This window comes from Lissotriton helveticus, chromosome 10, assembly GCF_964261635.1.
Source record: "Lissotriton helveticus chromosome 10, aLisHel1.1, whole genome shotgun sequence".
Taxonomy (NCBI): Eukaryota; Metazoa; Chordata; class Amphibia; order Caudata; family Salamandridae; genus Lissotriton; species Lissotriton helveticus.
In genome coordinates this window covers 89,320,324-89,341,382 of record NC_136071.1, presented here as the reverse complement: position 1 = coordinate 89,341,382, position 21,059 = coordinate 89,320,324, and positions in this window count along the sequence as shown.

The window sequence follows — 21,059 nt, the reverse complement described above, 5'->3', positions numbered from 1 at the left end:
CTTTTGCCTGTGTTTTAAAGGCCTGGCACTAGTGAGGAAGTCACATTCAGGATTTTTGGGGCGCTGGTCACAACATAATTCAGGGCTCCCTGTTCTGAACAATTGTGAATGTTACTACCCAGTCTGTACTAATTGGAGACCATCAATGTAAAAAACAAATTAAAATATGTGTTTCAGAAACATGATCACACAAACATAGCTGGAATATGTCTTGCCTGGGGCCCCAACATTCTCAAAATGACAGTGGAGAGATACTGAGATGGAGAAACAGACAGGGGTGAGATGGAGCGGGAGAGCAATATCACCTTCTCATTGGGACCCTAGGTGATTTCTCATTTTGCCCATGTGTTAAAACCTGTCTGAGGATCAATCGCCCTGCTGCTCCTACATGTGCTGTGCAGAGCTTTTATGTATGAGGGAAGTTTGTACTGATGATGCTGCACTGGCTCCCCGTTAACAAGAGCATCACGTTCAGGCTCTTCACCCACGCACACAAGGCTCTCCACGACCTGGGCCCCAAGTACCTCAACGACCGCCTGACCTTCTACACGCCCACCCGCCAGCTACGATCAACCAGCCTCGCCCTCGCCACCGTACCACGCATCCGCAGAGCCACCGCCGGAGGAAGATCCTTCTCCTACCTGGCGGCCAAGACCTGGAACTCCCTCCCATCCACCTTCGTCTGACCCAGGACCATCTCTCCTTCAGGAAGCAACTCAAGACCTGGTTGTTCGCGCAGTAATGTTTCCCGCCCCCCAGCGCCTTCAGACCCTTCCGGGTGAGTAGCGCGCTATACAAATGTCATGATTGATTGATTTTCACTAAACAGAAATTGAAACGATTGCATTGACCAGTGCTTACATTTCTTGCTGCAGCCCTATTGCACCAGGTTGTTGAACAGAAGCCCATGGCTAGAACTTGATGTTCCATGGTGAGCTGACATCACCTGGTAATCTTTCACTAGTTTCCAGTCTTATGTTTATTCATTGCATCAACAGAGAGCTTAGAGTTGATGGAAATGTAACCAGCACATAAGAGATGAGCATTAAATTATGCATTCATATTATCAAATAAGTACGTACAGGAAGACAAGTTGGACAATCCAAAACAACTTGACGTAGCGTGTTGAAATCAATGAGTGTTATATTTGCTTTTCATTGTCCGAAAAATGGAGCAGGAGTTGCTGAGTTAATTAACAGGCCTTATTCAAGGAATAGACATTTTTTCACAGCTCTTTGAAATTCGAGGTGAAACTGAGTCATCCAGTATTTAACTTGAGCCAGTGCTTTCCAGGGCTCGGCACGGCACTTAACTGTCAACACCGGTATTTATGACGGTCCAACACATGGTGGCGCTGTTTGTTTAATTTAGAGATGAGTACAACAACATGTGTTCATTCATTTAATGTAGATTAAAAGTGACTAATGTCTGCTGCCAAATCCATTCTTATAGCTTTGGGGCCCTAGAATAGTCGGAATAGTCCCACTTGTAGAAGCGTGATGGTAAGTAGTTGTGTTGGTACTGTCATTGGCACCGCTAGCAGAGACAATGGGCGTTGCAAGCTGCCGTGGCCTCTTGACGAGAGCACAGGCACCTTTTTTTTGACAAATTAATCACTGAAGTCATCCTTAGAGGATTGATTCGCAAGGCTATTTCAGATTATCAGCACTGCCTCAGAGAAGGTTTAGTTGAATGTTTTCTATTTACTAAGTACAGCGGGGCAGATTTACAATAACTGGCGCATCCCTGCATATTAGCAGGGATGCGCCAGTTATTTTGCGTGACTCAAAAAAACCCTTGCGCCACCATGGATGCGCCGCATTTACAATGCGGCGTACCATGGCGCAAGGATAGACAGATGCGTGACGCATCTGACGGCGTAAGGGTGATGCAGTGCTGGAGTTGTGTCGCAAGCGCGACACAACTCCAGCACTGCTCAGGGGTGCCCTATACCTAATCTGCTGCGTCACTCCTTCCGGCGTAAGGATTTGACGCAGCGGGGACGTAAAAGTGACTCAGTGAAATCTTGTAGAATTCACTGCGTCGCTTACGGGGCTTCCTTGCGATGGAACGCCCACCCTGCATACATTATACCTGACACAGGTATAAGGTAGCGCAGGGCTTTACAACGTGACGCATCTAACTAGATGTGTCACATTGTAAATAGGTCACATAGTGGCACATTGTTTAAGCCGCCGCTGCGTCACAAAAGTGAAGCAACGGCGGCGTAAAAGTGTTGCAAGGGGCTTGTACATCTGCCCAGAGGATTTTCAGAATTAGTCTTATTATGCTTCTGCTGTTTCTGCCTTTCGTCTTTCAGGATAAAATGAGTGATAATGCACAACTGTGGTGTTCATGATTTAGCGGAAGCCCCTGTTTCATGTTGAGACCAGACTGTGTCCTCAGGTAGTATTCTAAAGGTGTACCTTGCAGGGGGTGGGGGCTTCCCCTGGTCCGCCCCGGTATTGATGGCTGACCCTCTGTTCTAGAACAGGGAGAGGCTGTTACACGCTGTTCTTGTCAGCATCTGGGCACTTTCAATTCTTAATTAATGGCGGTGTTCGTTGGCAAACGATCCCGCACTTCCTCTCTGAGAGAACAGTCAGACCGCCTCTCATTAGCTTCCTTTTATCGCACTCCGCTTGCAATTGTATTTGTAATTGCATTTATATAGTGCATACTACCCCTGATGAAGCATTGAAGCTCTTTAAGGTGAGTAGCACGCTACTCTGGAACCCAAGGTTAGTGGTCAATCCAGAGGTTAAATGCTGGTTACAGCGATTAGTCATGTGCTCTCAAAAATAAAAATGTGCATGCATTTACTTCAGTTACGTTGTGAGGGATTAAACGGATACCAGTTATGTGTGATCAGAGAGTCCGCCTCCCCCCGTTCAGATCAGAAGCCACCGAAGTCATCTGCGGCGTCCCTCAAGGCTCCTCGATCAGCCCAACCCTCTTCAACGTCTACATGAGCCCCCTCGCAGCCATCGCACGCCAACACAACCTCAACATCATATCCTACGCCGACGATACCCAGCTGATCCTCTCCCTCACCAACGACCCCGCCACTGCCAGAGCCAACCTACACGAAGGGATGACAGATGTAGCCAAGTGGATGATGAACAGCCGCCTGAAACTGAACTCGGACAAGACGGAAGTCCTCATCCTGGGATCTTCACCCTCCGCCTGGGACGACTCCTGGTGGCCCCCCGCCCTGGGCAGCGCACCCAAACCAACAGTCCACACACGCAACCTGGGCTTCATCCTGGACTCCTCCCTCTCCATGACCAGACAAATCAACGCCGTCTCCTCGTCATGCTTCAACATCCTGCGCATGGTACGTAAGATCTTCCGGTGGATCCCCACCGAAACCAGGATGACGGTCACCCAGGCCCTCGTCACCAGCCGTCTGGACTACGGCAACTCCCTCTACGCCGGTACCACCGCCAAACTCCAGAAGAGGCTCCAGCGGATCCAGAACGCCTCAGCACGTCTTATCCTGGACATCCCCCGCCGCAGTCACATATCCGGACACCTGCGAGACCTTCACTGGCTCCCGGTCAACAAAAGAATCACCTTCCGTCTCCTCACCCACGCACACAAAGCCCTACACAACCAAGGACCAGGATACCGCAACAGCCGCCTCAACTTCTACGCTCCCACACACCAGCTTCGATCGACCGGCCACGCCCTCGCCGCCATCCCCCGCTTCCGAAGAGCCACCAGAGGAGGAAGGTCCTTCTCCTACCTGGCCGCCAAGACTTGGACCTCCCTCCCGACCCACCTCCGCCTGACCCAGGACCACCTCGCCTTTAGGAAGCAGCTCAAGACCTGGCTGTTCGAGCAGTAGCGAACCCCCCCTCCCCCAGCGCCTTGAGACCCTCCGGGTGAGTAGTGCGCTTTATAAATGCTTTGATTGATTGATTGATTGATTGATTGATCATTAGTGGGGGTGATGTCGTTTCTGGTGAATGGTTGGTGAGATAGGGCCCGATTCACAGAACTAACTTAAGACAAAATCCTAAACTTACTACTTTTGGTATACACAGAAGTTAGGATTTGGTCTTAAATTTGTCTTAAAACAGACTTAAGACAGACTTAAGACAAAATCCTAACTTAAGTCTGTCTTAAGTCTGTCGTAAGACAAACTTAAGACAAAATTCTAACTTCTGTGAATACCAAAAGTAGTAAGTTTAGGATTTTGTCTTATGTTAGTTCTGTGAATCGGGCCCATAGATCGGCTGTAGGAGATTAGGTAAAGGCCCTTAACCAGAGTTATAGGCCGAACCGCAAGCATAAACGGCAATAAGGCTATTCGAACATCTCACTCACTAAGAATATAGGGGCACATGTATGAAGCATTTTTGTATTTGCAAACGGCCCGATTCACAGAATCGGCCTGTTTGCGAATACAAAAAAGGCTTTTCACATGCATCAAACCCAAATTGCGATTTGGTAACCTGTTACACAATTGTAAATTGGGTTTCGCGATTCGGTATTTGGAAGCGGCGTGTTAAGGGTGTCCCCTCCAGGGCCGGACTGGGAACAGAAACCGGCCCTGGCACACTGCTCAGCCGCCCCCCCCCTGGGGTGAGGGTGAGTGCAGCCGAGCAGTTTGCGAGGGCCGGTTTCGGCTGATTTTGTTACAGGGGGCCGATATTGCCGACCTCCGATAAAAAAATTGCCCAAACCGGGCCCCACTCTAGCGGCCCCCCGAAGAAACACCCGGTGCCCGCTATGGCAAGTGCGGCCCTGGTCCCTTCCAAATGCTGAATCCTAACAGTATCAATGAATGTTTTCTGACCGTGAATGCAGTCACAAAACATTGACATATTACCACCTACTTCAAGTAGGTGGTAACCCATTCACAAATGGGAAGGGGACCTCTTCCCCTTTGCGAATGGTTATAAAAGCATGTTTAAGAGCAGGCAGTGGTCCCAAAGACCACTGCCTGCTCTTAAAAAGTGATAAGAAAACTTTAGATTTTTGTTTTTGTACAGCATCTCGTTTTCCTTTAAGAAAAACAGGCTTCTTTACAAAAAAGATTGCTTTATTTAAAAACAATCACGGACATGGTGGTCTGCTGTCCCCAGCAGGCAACCATTCCGGTGATTTTTGCGGTTCCTAGGGGGTCGCAAAGTGCCATCTACCTCATTAATATTAATGAGATAGAGAGATTTGTGACCCCTTAGGAATCGCAATCTGAAACTCTTTGGCCCAGATGCATAAAAGGAAAATCTGGTCGCAAAGGGGCAGATTCTCAGAATCGGCCCCTTTGCGACCGGTATTTTTGCATTTGGGATGCATCATGCAAATACAAAAATCACAATTTAAGGAATCTCTAAATTGAGATTCCTTAAATTGCGATTGCATTTAAGGAATCCCAAATTGAGATTCCTTAAATGCAATGCAACAAAGTAAAAAAAATAGCGATTTTGCTAATAGGGGGAGCAAATTACCATGAAGTTGAACTTCATGGTAATTTGCAAAAACTTTGAAAAATGTACTTTTGTGCATTTTTTCAAAGTTTCATGTTGCGCACACACATGCCCTCAGGGCATGTGTGTGCGCAACATATGTGCACAGATTAATTTCAGGGGTGCAACAGGATGTCCTTTGGACACCCCTGCATCCTTGAAATTGCATTCTCAATTTGCGATTCGCTAATTGCTAATAGCAAATTGAGAATGTCTTCCCATTCATTCCTATGGGCCTCTAGGCCCATAGGAATGAATGGGGAGGTATTCCTTAATTGCGACTCGCAATTTGCGAATCGCAATTAAGGAATATTAAGAAATCGCAATTTTTTCAGCGATTTCTTAATGCATAGCATTTTGCTATTCCTTATTAGCGAATCCTTATATTTCGCTAATAAGGAATCGCAAAAGGGATGCTTGATGCATCTGGGGGTTAGAGTTTCATGCATTATAAATTGTGATTACCTAATTGCGATTCACAGGAATTCACATTTAGGTATTTGCAATTTACTTGGTTGATGCATGTACCCCAGAATGCTCTAAAGGAAGAAACAGAAAGACAAACATTGCACTGTCAGAGCAGAAGGTTTATACCAGCCATTATTAGCCCTGAGCGGCTTCACTGTCTTCAGGGAGCTGCCAACATCACAAAGAGCTGCAACCCAAGACAAGATAAGAGCGCCTCGCTGGCCACTCACACAACATCCAAAACACTTTCCACATAGGATCAAGGCAAACACAACACTGCCAAACAAGCATTTCCCCATGGCGTAGCATGCTCCCCATCTGAAAACATGCTTCACGGCTCACAGAGGGGTATAAAGCGCGATATAAATGTTTCATTATAATTTATAATGCACAACAATACTTCTCTTTCTTCTCTTCCTGATCGGTGATCACACCCAATAGATGGCGGACATGTGTAATGTGTATATTTCGCACAAATAATCTGTGACCATAATTTGTCACTCTGATGCGGGTTGGTGAAGCAATGCAAGTTGGAGAGTAAAACGTAAGGGCAGATTTACAAGCCCTTTGCGTCATTTTTGCGCCGCAGTTGTGTCACTTTTTGTGACGCAGCAGCAGCGTAAAAATGTGGCCCATTTACAACGTGACGCATCTAGGGAGATGCGCAACGTTGTAAAGCCCTGCGTCACATTATACCTGCGTCAGGTATAATGTATGCAGGGTGGGCGTTCCAAAGCAAAAACGCCTTGTAGAAGTGACGCAGTGAAATCGACACTTCTAGGCCGCCACTGCATCAAATTCTTACGCCGCAAACAGGTAAGTACAAAAATATCGAGTTAAAAATATCGTTTACAAAAATATAGTTGTAAAAAAATATCGTATTTACTAAAAACAGTGTTAAATTAAATTAATATTAATAATTAATTACTAAAATATACTTTAAATTACTTAAATTACCTTATAATAATTAAAAAATAATGAAAGTTAAATAAATATTTTTTATTTCATATTTATTAAACATATATATATAGTAATAAAATATAATAAAATAATACCCAAAAACTGAAAACTGACCCTGAACCCTAAAAATACCCCTTTACCCAAAAACTGAAAACTGACCCTGAACCCTAAAAATACCCCTTTACCCAAAAACTGAAAACTGACCCTGAACCCTAAAAATACCCCTTTGCCCAAAAACTGAAAACTGACCCTGAACCCTAAAAATACCCCTTTACCCAAAAACCCAAAACTGACCCTGAACCCTAAAAATACCCCTTTACCCAAAAACCCAAAACTGACCCTGAACCCTAAAAATACCCCTTTACCCAAAAACCCAAAACTGACCCTGAACCCTAAAAATAAAAACGATATTACTTCACTTACCTTAAAAACGATATTACTTCACTTACCTTAAAAACGATATTTTGGCTGTCGATATTCTGTCCTGTCGATATTTTCTCCAAACGATATTTTGGAGTCGATATTATGTCCAAACGATATTTTGGAGTTGATATTATGTCTGTGTACCACCCACTTCTTTGGGCACCCCCTAGCCGTATACACTGTTTTTTCCTGTACCATGCTCCAGTCCATTTCTTTCTGCCATGCGCCAAGTGTCGGTGGTGTGGCTGCCCCCCACATCCTCGCAATGTTTCTCTTTGCTATTGCCATGCCCAGTGTGGCCCATAACTTGCCATTTGCTGGGAGGTCAGAGGGTTCCCATATATTTAGGAGGCACCTCTTTGCCTCAGGTCGCAATTCTACCTCCCACACATCCCTCATACAGTGAAGTACTTGTGTTCAATATGAATGTATCTCCCGGCATTCCCATAGTATGTGCAGAAAGGTTCCCACCTCCCCGCACCCTCTACGACAGAGCCCTTCGTCCCTGCACCCCATCAAGACTAGCCTTGTACCTGAGATGTATACTCTGTGCAGGATCTTCAGCTGAATCAAACGCAGTTTAGCCGAGATTGCTATTTCCCTAGGGGACGCTAGCGCCTCGCGCCATTCTTCATCATCAATCTCAAGGCCATCCGCCTCCCACTTTGCTCTAAAGGCCAGCAACGGATCTGGGGTATGATTAATGAGTTTCTTGTATGTGAGTGAGATTGCCTTCTCTGGAAGGTGGCCATCTAGTAATCTAGCCTCTAGGGGCGAGGACTCCGGGAGCTGCGTCCCAGGAGGAATGCTGGTCTGTAGTGCATGCCTAACCTGCATGTAGCGGAAGTGTTCCTTTCGGGCTAGGTCATATGTGTGCTGGAGGGTATCAAATGTGAGTACTCCCTCTGGGCTCCATAAATCTTTGATATGGGAAATGCCTATGAGATCCCAGTTTTGGAATCCTTTCATGCGGCTAGGAGTGCCTAGCTTCTCTAATGCCCACAATGGAGTTGCCTGGGTAAGGTTGCCAGCCCAGCCCAATTTCTTAAGGATGATATGCCACAGCTGGACTGAGTGTTTAGTCGGCCCTGGTAGTCGGTACCTTCCCAGTCTAGAATAAAGAGCCGCCTCGAAGTTTCCTCCTGGAAGAAGCCATTTATCAATCTCGTACCCTGGGTCATTCCCTGCACAATAGGTACCCTGATTAATGTCCGACAGATGTGCCGCCCAATAATATTTCCTGATGTCCGGGAGCGCGATCCCACCATCAAACCAGCCTAGCGTGAGCTTCTGCAGGGAGATCCGAGGCGTACCCATCCAGAGAAGATCCCTCTGGGTAGCTTCAATAGTGGCAAAATATTTTTGCGGAACTCGATCCGGGATATTTTGGAGGGCATATAGGAATCATGGCAATGCCATCATTTTAGATAGGGCAGCTCGACCAAGCAGTGATAGCGGGAGGTTCTTCCAGACGGCGGCATCTCTCTGGAGCCGCTGTAGGGGTGGCAAGAGGTTGCGTTCCTATCGTGCTGCACGGTATTTAGTGATATATACACCTAGATATGTAAAGCCGTCATTGACTATTTGGATCGGGCAATCTGATGGTGTCCGTGGGGGGGGCCCGCGGAGGACATAAATGAGGGATTTCCCCCAGTTGATACTGTATCCGGAGTATTCACCAACACTTCTAAAGATATCTAGTGCTGCCTCCAGGGAGTAGTGCGGTGCCGTACAGGAGGATGTCATCCGCATACAGCGAAATTCTGTCCTCCCAGCCGTCAGTCCATTGTATCCCCTGCAGAGATGGGGTCTGCTGAAACCATGCTGCCAGTGGTTCGAGCGCCAGGGCAAAGAGCAGGGGAGAGAGGGGGCATCCCTGCCTTGTTCCCCTCTCCAGTGGGAAGGCTTCCGATAGTTTATTGTTGACAACGACCTGGGCCAGAGATTCTGTGTACAGGAGTTTAACCCAGCTAACAAAGTTAGGGCCAAACCCCAACTTTTGCAGTGTTGCCATCATATACGGCCATTCTAGTGTGTCGAAAGCCATCGCAGCGTCCAATGACACCACCACTGCAGCCACACGTAGCCTGTGGCAGAATCCTAACACCCCATGGATACATCTTAGGTTCAATGCCGTATTGCGATGAGGCATAAAGTCCGATTGGTCCGGGTGCACTAGGGTGTGGAGGACTGGTTTGATCCTGTTTGCCAGGACCTTGGCCAAAAGTTTAGGTTCTACATTGAGCAATGATATTGGCCTGTAGGAGGCACATGACTCTTTAGGTTTCCCCGCCTTGGGGATAGCAACGATGTTGGCTTTCCGCTGGTCCCGGGGCAGGCTACCTAGTTCCCTACTCTCCTCAAACATCCTTTTTAGGTGTGTGGTGAGACTATTTGGTTTGAGCTTGTAAAGCTCCACTGGTAGACAATTGGGCCCAAGAGCCTTTCTGGGCCGGAGGTCATGTATGGCCTTCACTATGTCTTCAACGGACAGGGGTGCTTCTAGGGTCTCCTGTTCTTCCTCGGAAAGGGAGGGAATGACAATGTCGTCCAAGAAGGCGGCAGACTCTCTTTCTGTCTTTTCGGATCGTCTAGTGTATATTCGCTTGTAGTGAGATGCAAACTCCTGGACAATCTCATGGGGTGCCGTAAGAACAGTTCCTACTTCTGTCCTAAGTTCAGCCACCCCCTTCTGAGCCTGTTGCTTTTTGTCTAACCACGCTATCAATTTGCCCGCCTTGTCCCCTTGATCGTATACCCTACCCTCCCTGTTCCTTGCCAGTGTCTTGGCCGCGTCAGTAGCGAGGTCCTTGTACTCCGCAGCCTTTAATTGAAGCTGGTGTATCGTGTCAGGGGCCCCATCACACTGCGCAGTTCCCTCTAGTTCCTGCAGATCAGTTTCTAGAGTAAGCAATTGTGCAGCACGTTCCTTGCGGCGCCCTGCTATCACCGAGAGTGCTTCCCCCCTCAACACTGTCTTGAAGGCCTCCCACAGGGTCACCCCTGAATCTACAGTCCCCACGTTTTCTCCAAAGTAGCGATCGATCGACTGTGTAAGTTTCTTTTTGATAGCCTCACCCTTCATCTGCCAAGCGGCAATAGGAGCCACACATCCAACCCTCCGGTCGCCCAGTGTTATATGTGCCCATAGAGGGGAATGGTCCGAATTGCCTCTCGCCAGGAGTGTGACCTCACGGATCGTCACCTCTGGGTGCATTGGTGCAAGGAGGTAATCAAGGCGCGAGAAAGTGTGGTGTGAACCTGACAGAAAAGTTTATTGTCTTTGTGCCGGGTGCAGAAGGCGCCAGAGATCAACAAGTCCGAACACCTCCAGAAGGTTGGGAAGCCACCTTTGCCCCGTCCCAATGTCTCTAGCTGGCTGTCTGTCCATCTGCCCGGAGACAACCGCATTGAAGTCGCCCCCAACTAGTAGGATCCCCTCAGGGATTGACAGTAGAGTCTTTCCCAAATTAAGCCTACGGCCTTCCCAAGACCCTGAGATTCCCACAAAACGCCCCAGAGGGTCTATATCTGTACAATCTATCACCATGGGAAAGGTCCGTCGCAGCATAATGCCTACTCCTCGAGATCTGAAGTGAAACCGGCATGCGCCGCCAATGTGTACCCCCATCTGTTTAGCGCCTGACATGTGTTACCTCTTAAGTGTGTCTCTTGTAATAGGACCACCTCCGGGAGGTGTCTCTTCACAAACTGTAGCACAATACTCCTTTTTAGTTTGTCCCCTAGACCATTCACGTTCCAGCTAATCAATTTAAGACTTTTATCCCACTTCGTAGCCATGCATACTGTAGTTTGCCAGTCCATTCATGTGTTTCCTGCTGAGCTGGTTCAGAATATGCGCCGTGCCGCTGTGTGACCTGAACAACCTAACCACCCACCCATCTCTGTGTAACCTTCCCTGTCCACCCCCCAATTCCCCCCTTCGCATCCTCCCCCCCAACCCCAACAAGCCCCCCTCCCTGCTGCCCTGCTCCGTAGGCTTCGAACTACCCACATCCCCAATTAGCAGAGTGCCTTTCGCCCGGTACCCAACCTGGAAGAAGAAGAAACAAACAAAACAGAAACCTCTGTCTTTCCTTCCCGGTGAACCTTCTACAAGAGGAGCGTCCACCGGCTCCAGCTCCACCCGCCGCCCATGTCCACCCCATAGATAATAACTGTATACCATTAAATCCTACACTCCGTAACAATGAAATGATGTCCATTTTAAGTCTGCAGCTCACTCAGCTCTGCATTGTTCCAGCCCATTGTGGGACTATCTGGGCCACTGAGTCGAGAAATAAGAGGAAAGGGGAGGGCCCTCAACAATGTCTACTAATCGGAGCAATGCCCCCATACTTTACATTATACAGCAGTCTATCTCGGCAGGTCCATCACCCTCAGTGGTCAGCCGCTTCTCGAAGAGTTCCCCAGCGGGGACTTGCAGACCGTGACCTCCAGGAGCGCTGACTCTGGCCGTCCATATCTGACCTCCCAGCCGTTGACTCCGGTGACGCAGCTTGTTTGTCTCTCCAGCTCTCACCACCAGCCCAGTCCCGAGCTTTCGACGACTCCCGGTCAATTTAATCCTGCACGTCCGTTGGTGAAGTAAAAAACAAGGACTTGCCCCCAGCAAGGACTTTGAGCTTGGCAGGAAAAAACATCATGTATTTGATGCCTCTCTCCCTCAGCGCCGCCTTCACACCCACAAAGAATCGCCTCTCTCGCTGGACCTGAAGAGTAAAGTCCGGGGAAAACCCGAATTGTGGCATTTTCATATTGCAAGTCCCCCGCCTGCCTGGCTGTCTGCAATATGGCGTCTCTATCCCTATAATTTTGGATTTTCGTGATTATTGTCCTGGGCGGTGCCTCTGGTTTAGGTTTAGGGATAGGCGCACGATGTGCCCGCTCTATAGTGAAAATGTTTGACAGGCGTTAGGACTTAAGATGGTTGAGGATCAGGTCCTCCAAAAAGAGTTCCATGCTTGGCCCCTCCAAATCCTCTGGTACGCCTACTACGCGGATATTGCTCCTTTGGGCCCTTCCTTCCTGGTCCTTCTGCCGCAGGACCATTTGGCGGTGTTGGTACACCAGATCGTTTACCCGTTGTTCTAGGGCCTTGGTTGACGTCTGTAGCTCCCTGATACTGGCTTTGTTGGCTTTAGTCTTTTCCGACGTTTTACTGAGGTCGGCGCAAAGGAGGTTGACCTCTATGGAGACCATGTTGATTTTCGTCTCCAGGTTGACGCCAAGTGACTGGATGGCCGCCATGATGGAAGCCAACGACGGCTCTTCCAGGCCTGACTGATCTCCAGCTGGTCCCTCCGCCTGCTGCATCCCCTTCTGGACCGTGTATTTATCCAGCTTATTAGTTTGCGTGGTCGTACCTTGTTTGGGCCTCATGACGGCTATATTCCACGCCGTCTCTCACAGCCACGTAAAGTACACAGTCCCGTCCGGGAGCACACTTTATTTCCACCGTCGGTATCCGGCAGCCGACCAGTGTCTCAGGGTCTCTACCGCACTATCTCCCAGGCCACCCAAGGGGTATGTGGGGCCCTCCGCACCAGCTGTCCGGGCTCCCAGCTTCCAGTCGTCCACTCAATATGCTCACCGCTACAGGCCAGTAAGCGTCGCACTCCGCCTCAGCCCCTGGGCGCCGCCTCGAAGGAGGTATGTATGCCGCGTACACCAACACTCTCCAGCCAGCCTCCTACCCAGCGGGGGCTCCACGATGGTTGTGCCGACGTAATTGCTATTTGCAAACTATCCCCAACGAAGAAGGGCAACTCACATGGTCAATGGAGCTGCCAGGGCCCCCCCGTCTGGATTTCACTGTACTCTCTACAGCCCTGTAGGTCCCTCCTTGCGGTATCAGTGGGGCCCCTGCATCAATTGGGCCCTCTGTATGGTCTTGGGTGCTGTCCCTTATTGCGCCCTGTTCTGCTGTCCTTCCCCGTGTCCCAGGCCGAGGTAACAGCCGGGCATCCAGTTTTCCCTCCAGTCCACACAGGCCTCAGGCCGTGCTTCTCATGGGCCGCAAGCCGATCTCCACGCCGGCTCCCAACGTCCGCCGATGGCTATGTAGGGTGAATTCTATGCCCCTGTCAGTGCAGCACCGTACCAATTGCGCCCCCTGATGTAGGCCGAGGTCCGCCGCAGAGGCCGAGCCGGGCTCCGCTCCGCCCCGACTTGGGCGCAAAGCCGGGGCCTCGCCTGATGTGTCGGGCCGCCCCCGCCGCACCCACGCTCCAAGCCGGCGTCCGGTCCCCAGAGGACGGGGGCCGCTAGGTTCTCCGGCCGAGCCAGCGCTGCTGAAGGAGTGCAGGAATTAACGGATGATGGCCGGATTTACTTGGGGTGAAGGCTCGGTTTCTCGGAGCACCCGGGTCAGGCGGCCATCTTAGCCGGCGCCTGGCCACGCCCCCAAAAAGACACTTTTACTATGTATTTCTCGATGCGTTGTTATAATGTGAAATATTAATTTCAAAGTTTTGCATGTTAAGGAAATACAATTTCTTGAATGTTGAAGAAGCTTTATCATATTTTCCCTGATGTTTGTTGTGTGATTTACATAGCGAATATTTTCAGGGCTTGGCTCGTGAACTGGCTCTAAAATCCGAGCCTGACCCTTGGCTCGGCTCGGGCTCAGCTCTCCCTGTAAAGCTGTTGGCTTGGCCACCTCTGTGAGTGAGATGCTGGAGGTTGGTTCTGGGGTCAAAAGGGGCACAAGGCGCTTATGTTCACTCCCTGAGATGCATAGTAGGTGGGACAAGCTGTTTTTGCTTTTCACAACACAAGAGAGGTACCATCAGTGGCATAGCAAGGGGGAGCCGTAGGGTGGTGCATCCCAGGCGGCACAGGTTTTGGGGGCGGTGGCCTACCCTCCGCTCTTACCTGCAGCCGTGTGGGGCAGCAAATGCAGGAATCAATCACCAGCCCCACCTACTTTTAAGGCCTCTGCATGGGGACTGCCAGGGGCGACAAAGGGTCTAGCCATGCCACTGGGTACCATTTCCCTCTCCGAACAGAAGATCTGTCCAGTCCCCTCAGCAGGGTCCTTTGTTCCAACCATGGGTGGCGACCGCACGTGGGATCTGAATGTGTGAATTTGTGTCAACCTGGAGTGTGTGTTGTGCTTCACTGCATGGGGACGAGAATCCATTTTGGAATGCCTGCGAGTTGGTAACTCACAAGATGGAGGACACAGGTCAGCCTGCACACATTCTTAGAGAGGGATTCAGGGAAACCTTGGACCATTCCCGAGTGCAGTCTCCAGCCTTTGATGTAGGCCGCGCGGGAAACAGCATTTACAACGCTGTCATTACATCGCAGTACTATTACAACGCTGTCATTACAATAACTGCTTTGTTAGTACGCAATGTAGTCAACAAGAGAATAACGTTTCGTCTCCTCACCCACGCACACAAAGCCCTCTACGACCTTGGACCCGAATGCCTCAACACACGACTGACCTTCTACACCCCCACCCGCCAACTACGATCGTCCAATCAAGCCCTCGCCACTATCCCACGCATCCGTAAATCCACCATGGGGGGCAGATCCTTCTCCTACCTTGCGGCCAAGACCTGGTATTCTCTCCCCACCCACCTCCGCCTTACACAGAACCACCTCTCCTTCAGAAAACAACTAAAAACTTGGATATTCGATAAATAAATGCACCCCCCTCCCCCAAGCGCCTTGAGACCCTCTGGATGAGTAGTGCGCTATATAAATTTCTGAACTTGAACTTGAACTTGAATGCATTTACATCGCAAGTCATTACAATGACTTGCTGTAGGGGGCGCTGATGTATTGGAAATTAATTCCAACACCTTCTCTACTGTTGCGCAAACTGGAGTAGGAATAGGAAATAATACTATTCCTAAGTCCAGCGAGCCCCTACTGCAAGTCGTTGTAAAATGCAGTCGTTGTAACAGCTGCGTTGTAAAAGCAAGTGATGTAATACATCGAGTTGTTATATGCTATATTCGGGCCGCGCCATGTAGCTTGAGGATGGGGTTGCATCGCACTTTCAAATGCAAAGATTGCCCCCTCTTGCCTCCTCTCTCTGAGAGTGTCTCCTCGGGTAGTTATGTGAAGTGGATTGTGAGAATGTCTAATGCCTCTACCGCATTTGTGCCTTTGTTTTCCAATTCCTGCTATGGTAAAATGAAGAAGCCCCCTGCCCCCTGAATGTGAAGAGCGGCCCTTGAGTCTCCCATATCTCACAAATTGTCATTGGCTTTGGGTTGAATGGGGGCCCCCTTGAAGGGCTGGGCCCCCTGGAGGTTTGGGGTGCCCCCTGCTCTGCAGGGGCCTGCATTAAACCCTAGTTCACCCCCTCTTCTTGCTAATGATACAAGACAAAGAAATGGGGGGGAGTCTGGGATACACAAATGCATCTGCAAGACAAGGATGAAGGAAGGGCAGAATCCCCAAGTCCCAAATGTACACGGCAGGGCTTAAAGTGGGCCGGGTCCTGCCTGTGCTCAGCACCAGCAGTTCTAAAAAGCAGGTGTTGAGACAGGTCCCTTTTGGGTTTGTATTGGCCACACCCCTTTGAGAGATGTAGTGACCTGACGAGTAGGGACCAAGGACACTAGGACCCTGTGGGTCATGAGGGAGGTGACCAGGTCACCAGACACCACATTTGGTCAGGGGACAGGAAGAGGGCAGTAAGGACGAGGACGAGGACAGGAATGGACGTGTGTGCCGAGCTGTAATGAGCAGAAGAATAAAGGAATGCAATTACACTCACCTGTGTCCTGCGTGTGATTTGGGGGCTGCAGAGTACATGCGGGGCAGACACGACAACTGGCGACGAAGGACGGATCCGGTCCCTGCGTGCAGAAACGGCGATTTGAAACCAGGAGCCCACCCTGGATCGCGTCGTAGCCAAAAGGAAGAGGGAAGAGTGAAGCGCCATCCGGAATCAGCAGCGACGTGGGAGCCCACCCCGACCGCCGCAAAAGAAAAAAAAAGCAACAAAGCCGGTAAGCGCCAGCAACAGGAGCGCGAAAGTTTGAAGAACTAAAAGCCAGCGCGAGCTCTCGCGAGAGTCTCGGCGGCCATTGTGAGGCCAGGCGGGAGAGCCAATAGAAAGGAAGAAGAAGCGCGGCGGCCATCTTAAAGTCAGGAGGCACTGCAATTGGTCGCGGCGGCCATTTTGAGGCCAGGCACAGCGCGAAAGAAAAGAAAAAGGGCAGAAAAGTGCAGAACAGCACAAGAAAAGAAGAAAGAAGATAAAGAGATAAGAAGAAAATAAAGAGGAAAGAAAAGAAGAAAGAAGATAAAGAGATAAGAAGAAAATAAAGAGGAAAGAAAAGATAAAAGGAAAGGGAGAAAGAAAAGAGGAAAACAAAGAGCAAAGACCAAAGAGAGATAAGAGTAAGAACAAGGAAAGCCTAGAAAAGGCTAAAAGAAAAGGAGAATAACAGAAGAAGAAAAGGCAAAATGGCAGATTCAAAGCCCAGCGCACAATACAGGAGCCCACTACCGTTCAACTTATCGGAGCCACAGGCAGGAATAAGGTGGGAGAAGTGGATAAGACGATTTGAAAGATACGTAGAAGACATAGATGTAGCAGACGGAAAGAAACGAGGGCTACTGCTGAACTTAGCAGGGGATGACGTCGAAGAACTTCTAGTGACACTGCCTACCGAAGAAACAAAAACATATGAAGACCTAAAGAAATGCCTAACAGCTAAATTTGACCCACAACGAAACATTGACTTCGAACGATATACATTTACGGTTGCGTGTCAACGAGCAGGCGAAACACTAGATGACTTCGCGACAAGGTTGAGAAAACTGGTGACACATTGTGAGTTCGACAAATTCGATAACGAACAAGCCATAAGGCTGAGGATCATAGAAGGCTGTCGCGACACAGGATTCAGGGCAAGAATACTCAAGGAACCGACGTCATTGGAGAACATCCTGTCACTAGCCAGAGCAGAGGCGAGAGCAACGGAACATGCCAAGGAAATGGAAAGAGGGAAGAGCGTTGAAATAGAAAACGCACACTTCACGACAAACCGAGATCGCCCAGGCCGAGAGAAGAATGACTGGAGGGAACGAAAGGAAAGGAGACCACGCAAAGAAACTTGTTTCCAGTGCGGAATGGGATTTCCTCACAGAGGCGCATGCCCAGCATTTGGCCAGACGTGCAGGAGATGTGGTGGAAGAAATCACTACGCCAGCATGTGCCACAGTGCACAAGTGAGAGGCGACAAGGAAAGAACAGGAAGACAACGGGAGTCGACGACAAGACACGTCAGGTATGTCGATAACAAAAGGAGAAGTATGTCACGAGAGTCGAGCGAAGAAGAGGAAGAAGAGAAAGTGGAAAGATTATACCACATGTCGGAAGTGCACACAGAGCCAGCAGACAAAAGCATCCGAAGGAAGACAGACAATGCAAAGATAAGAGTAGGGGAGCACGAAGCAGACTTTATATTGGACAGTGGGGCAACATGCAACGTCATGTGTGTATCAGAGTTCGAAAAAATGGAAGCAAAGCCGACACTGAGAGCGTCCAAGGTAAAAGTGTTCACCTGGGGGGCAAAGAAAGAGATAACGAATTTGGGAAAATTCACAGAGGAACTGAGGTACGAGGACAAAGTAAAGAAGGAAGACATTCATGTTCTCAAAGGCGATGCCCCTGGACCATGCTTGATGAGCAACAGCACCGCTAAAAAGATGGGCCTCATAACGATGACATATGAAAAAGAGAAAGGACATGCCGATAACAAGCGAAGAGAAGAGGTAGGAACAAGAAAAAGAGGAGGAGAAGGAAAAAGAATGAGCGGAAAAAAAAGACAGCAAAGGGCGGCCGCAGAAAGAGAGGAGCAAGAAGCAAAGCGGAGGGCGGAGAACAACGACCAACACGAAGAGAGGCTGACAAAAAGAGAGCAGACGGAGGACAACAGAAAGGCAGAAGAAAGGATGACGGCAGACAAGGACGACCAAGGAAGGGGTGCAAGGGGACAAAAAGAATACGTAGGAAAAAGTAGAAAAAGAGACTGGGGAGAAGGGTCGACGAGACTGTCTCTCTCTCTCTCTCTCTCTCTCTCTCTCTCTCTCTCTCTCTCTCTCTCTCTCTCTCTCTCATTATATATCTGTTTCATTTTCTCACCACGACAATAAGAAGGAGAAGAGCACCATGAACATTTGTTTGCAACAAAGGGGGAGATGTAGTGACCTGACGAGTAGGGACCAAGGACACTAGGACCCTGTGGGTCATGAGGGAGGTGACCAGGTCACCAGACACCACATCCGGTCAGGGGACAGGAAGAGGGCAGTAAGGACGAGGACGAGGACAGGAATGGACGTGTGTGCCGAGCTGTAATGAGCAGAAGAATAAAGGAATGCAATTACACTCACCTGTGTCCTGCGTGTGATTTGGGGGCTGCAGAGTACATGCCGGGCAGACACGACAAGAGACACCCCTTTTTTTCATTCCACCTAAAGCCCTGGTACCTGAGAATTCTCCTTGACTGTTCCAGGTTTCCTACAGCAGTGTGAGGCAGACACTTTTCTGAGTTTCGGGGATGGCGTCTGTGACAAACACCTGCCCTGCCAGGCTGATAACAGGGCCTGGAACATGGCCCTCCATGGAAAGCAGAGGAAGGCAGAACTGCCTCTTCCAGGGGCTCCTTGGCACCTGCCTGGTTACTAGAAGCTGAGCCTAGGACTTGCCGAAAGTGCTTCTGCACTCTGCCTTTGAAGGAGGAATGCAAGCTATTGGGGAAAGGGGTGCTAAAAATGTACCCTTGTAGGAAGGAAAGCTGCAGAGGAAGCTGTAGAGTGGGACCAAAGCAGTGCCTAATTTGAGCAAGTGGTTTCCAGTGCTCACTTAATCATCAACACCGGCGCTTTTCAAAAGCACCAGTTAAGGAAACATTCATTTATAGACATGGAGTGATTCATTGATTTGCCCAGAATCACAGGCTATTGAGCCGACGCCAAGAATGGAACCCGGTTTGCCAGCTCTGCCAAGACTGGAACCTGGTTCGCCAGCTCTGAAGCCTGCAGCTCTGGCCATTATGCCACATCCTCTACCCACTTTCATGGTTAGTAGTTGGTTCTGTTTTAGGCGGCACTAACAGGAGAAATGGGCTGGTGCAGGCTGCCTTCTGACGAGAGCCCCGGGCTTTATTTTTTTACAAATTAACCTCCCGGCCAAAGAAACTATCACTGCAAGGTACAGGGATAGGAGAATTCGCCTTACAAGGTTTTCAGGTGAGCCCCCCACCTCTGAAACTCTGTTTATGACCCTGGCTCCCCACAACAGGGTCTTGGCGGGGTCAGTCCACCCGGGCTGGTGGTGGTGAGTGGGGTGGCCAGGGAGGTTGCACTTATTGAAGCCACGCCCTCTGCCCCCACAATTGCCCAGTGGTTGCGGGGCTATTTGATTTTAAAGCTCTGCTTGATAGGAATCTTAGTGTTTGTTTGTGAGTAGTATTTCAGAGAAGAAAATATAAGGTCATCGCTATGAGTATGTTGGAGGACCCTCCCCTCCCCTACACCGTAGTTCGAGAGGCCGGTGTTTCAGGACCCGAAATTATACATCAGACTGAGTTTTAAGGGGTGCTACTTGAGTCTGGTAAACCCAAAACTGGATAGGGGTAGAAGCACTGCCTGGCATAACGGGAGGGGCAGGAAAAGCTCCGCCCATCAAGCCTGGCAAAGGGAGGGGGTCAGACAACACTACCCCAGACCATGCCACCAATTCCCCCTGCCTTGGACACTCTGTCACCCTACCCAACCTTCCAAGTGGCACTGCCCCCACTCCCACTCAGAGCAGGTAATGCATGTCAGTGAGTTAGCAACAAAAAAAAACAGCGTCGGCGGACACGGATCAGAGGTGGGGGGGGTGGGAGGAGGTGAGGACTCGAGGGAAAGCGGGTATAAGCAGCTGCGGCCGGTAGCGGGAGTACCGGCCGGGCGGTGACGTGGGGAGGAGGAGGGGCAGGGTGGGGGGTAGTAATGTATGGATTACGGACTTTAAAAGGTAGTAAACATAAAAATAAAAAAAACTAATTTCGTTACCCACACTGCATCGCATTTGGTGATGCAGTGTGAGCAACGAAATTCGTTTTATTTATTTTTATGCTTACTTACCTTTTAAAGTCCATAATCCATACATTACTACCCCCCACCCTGCCCCTCTCCACGTCACCTCCCAGCCGGTACTCCCACTACCGGCCGCGGCTGGGTATAAGAAATTAATAAAATAAAAACATACCTTCTCACCGCTTCTTTCCTCCGTAGTACTCCCTCACTCGGCCACAGGAAGTACACCCAGTCAGTACACCCAGTCTCCAAGTCAGCCAATCACAACACTGCCTTAGCAGCGTTGTGATTGGTCTGAACACCATGTTTCGGCACTCAGACGCTGACTGAAGGCCTGGGCATGTTCTCTACATAGGCTGGAGAAGATGCGAAGTGCTAAAGATTGTTTCAGGCGGCCCGAGAGGGCCGGGCAAGCAGTCATTGCACACTTAAGAGGGAGCTGCCTACCACTCCTCCCCTGCCCCCACCCCCTCATTGCAAACCTGTGTAAGTAGGAGAAAATAAAATAATATTAACGCAAGTTTACATTTCATTTTCCTTTTGTTTCACTGCAAAAAAAAAGGATTGGGGCAACGGTCCTCCGCCTTAGCTGACGAGCCGCCGCTGAAAGGACCTGATAATTCTGTGCTCCGTATTCTGGGAGTAAAACAC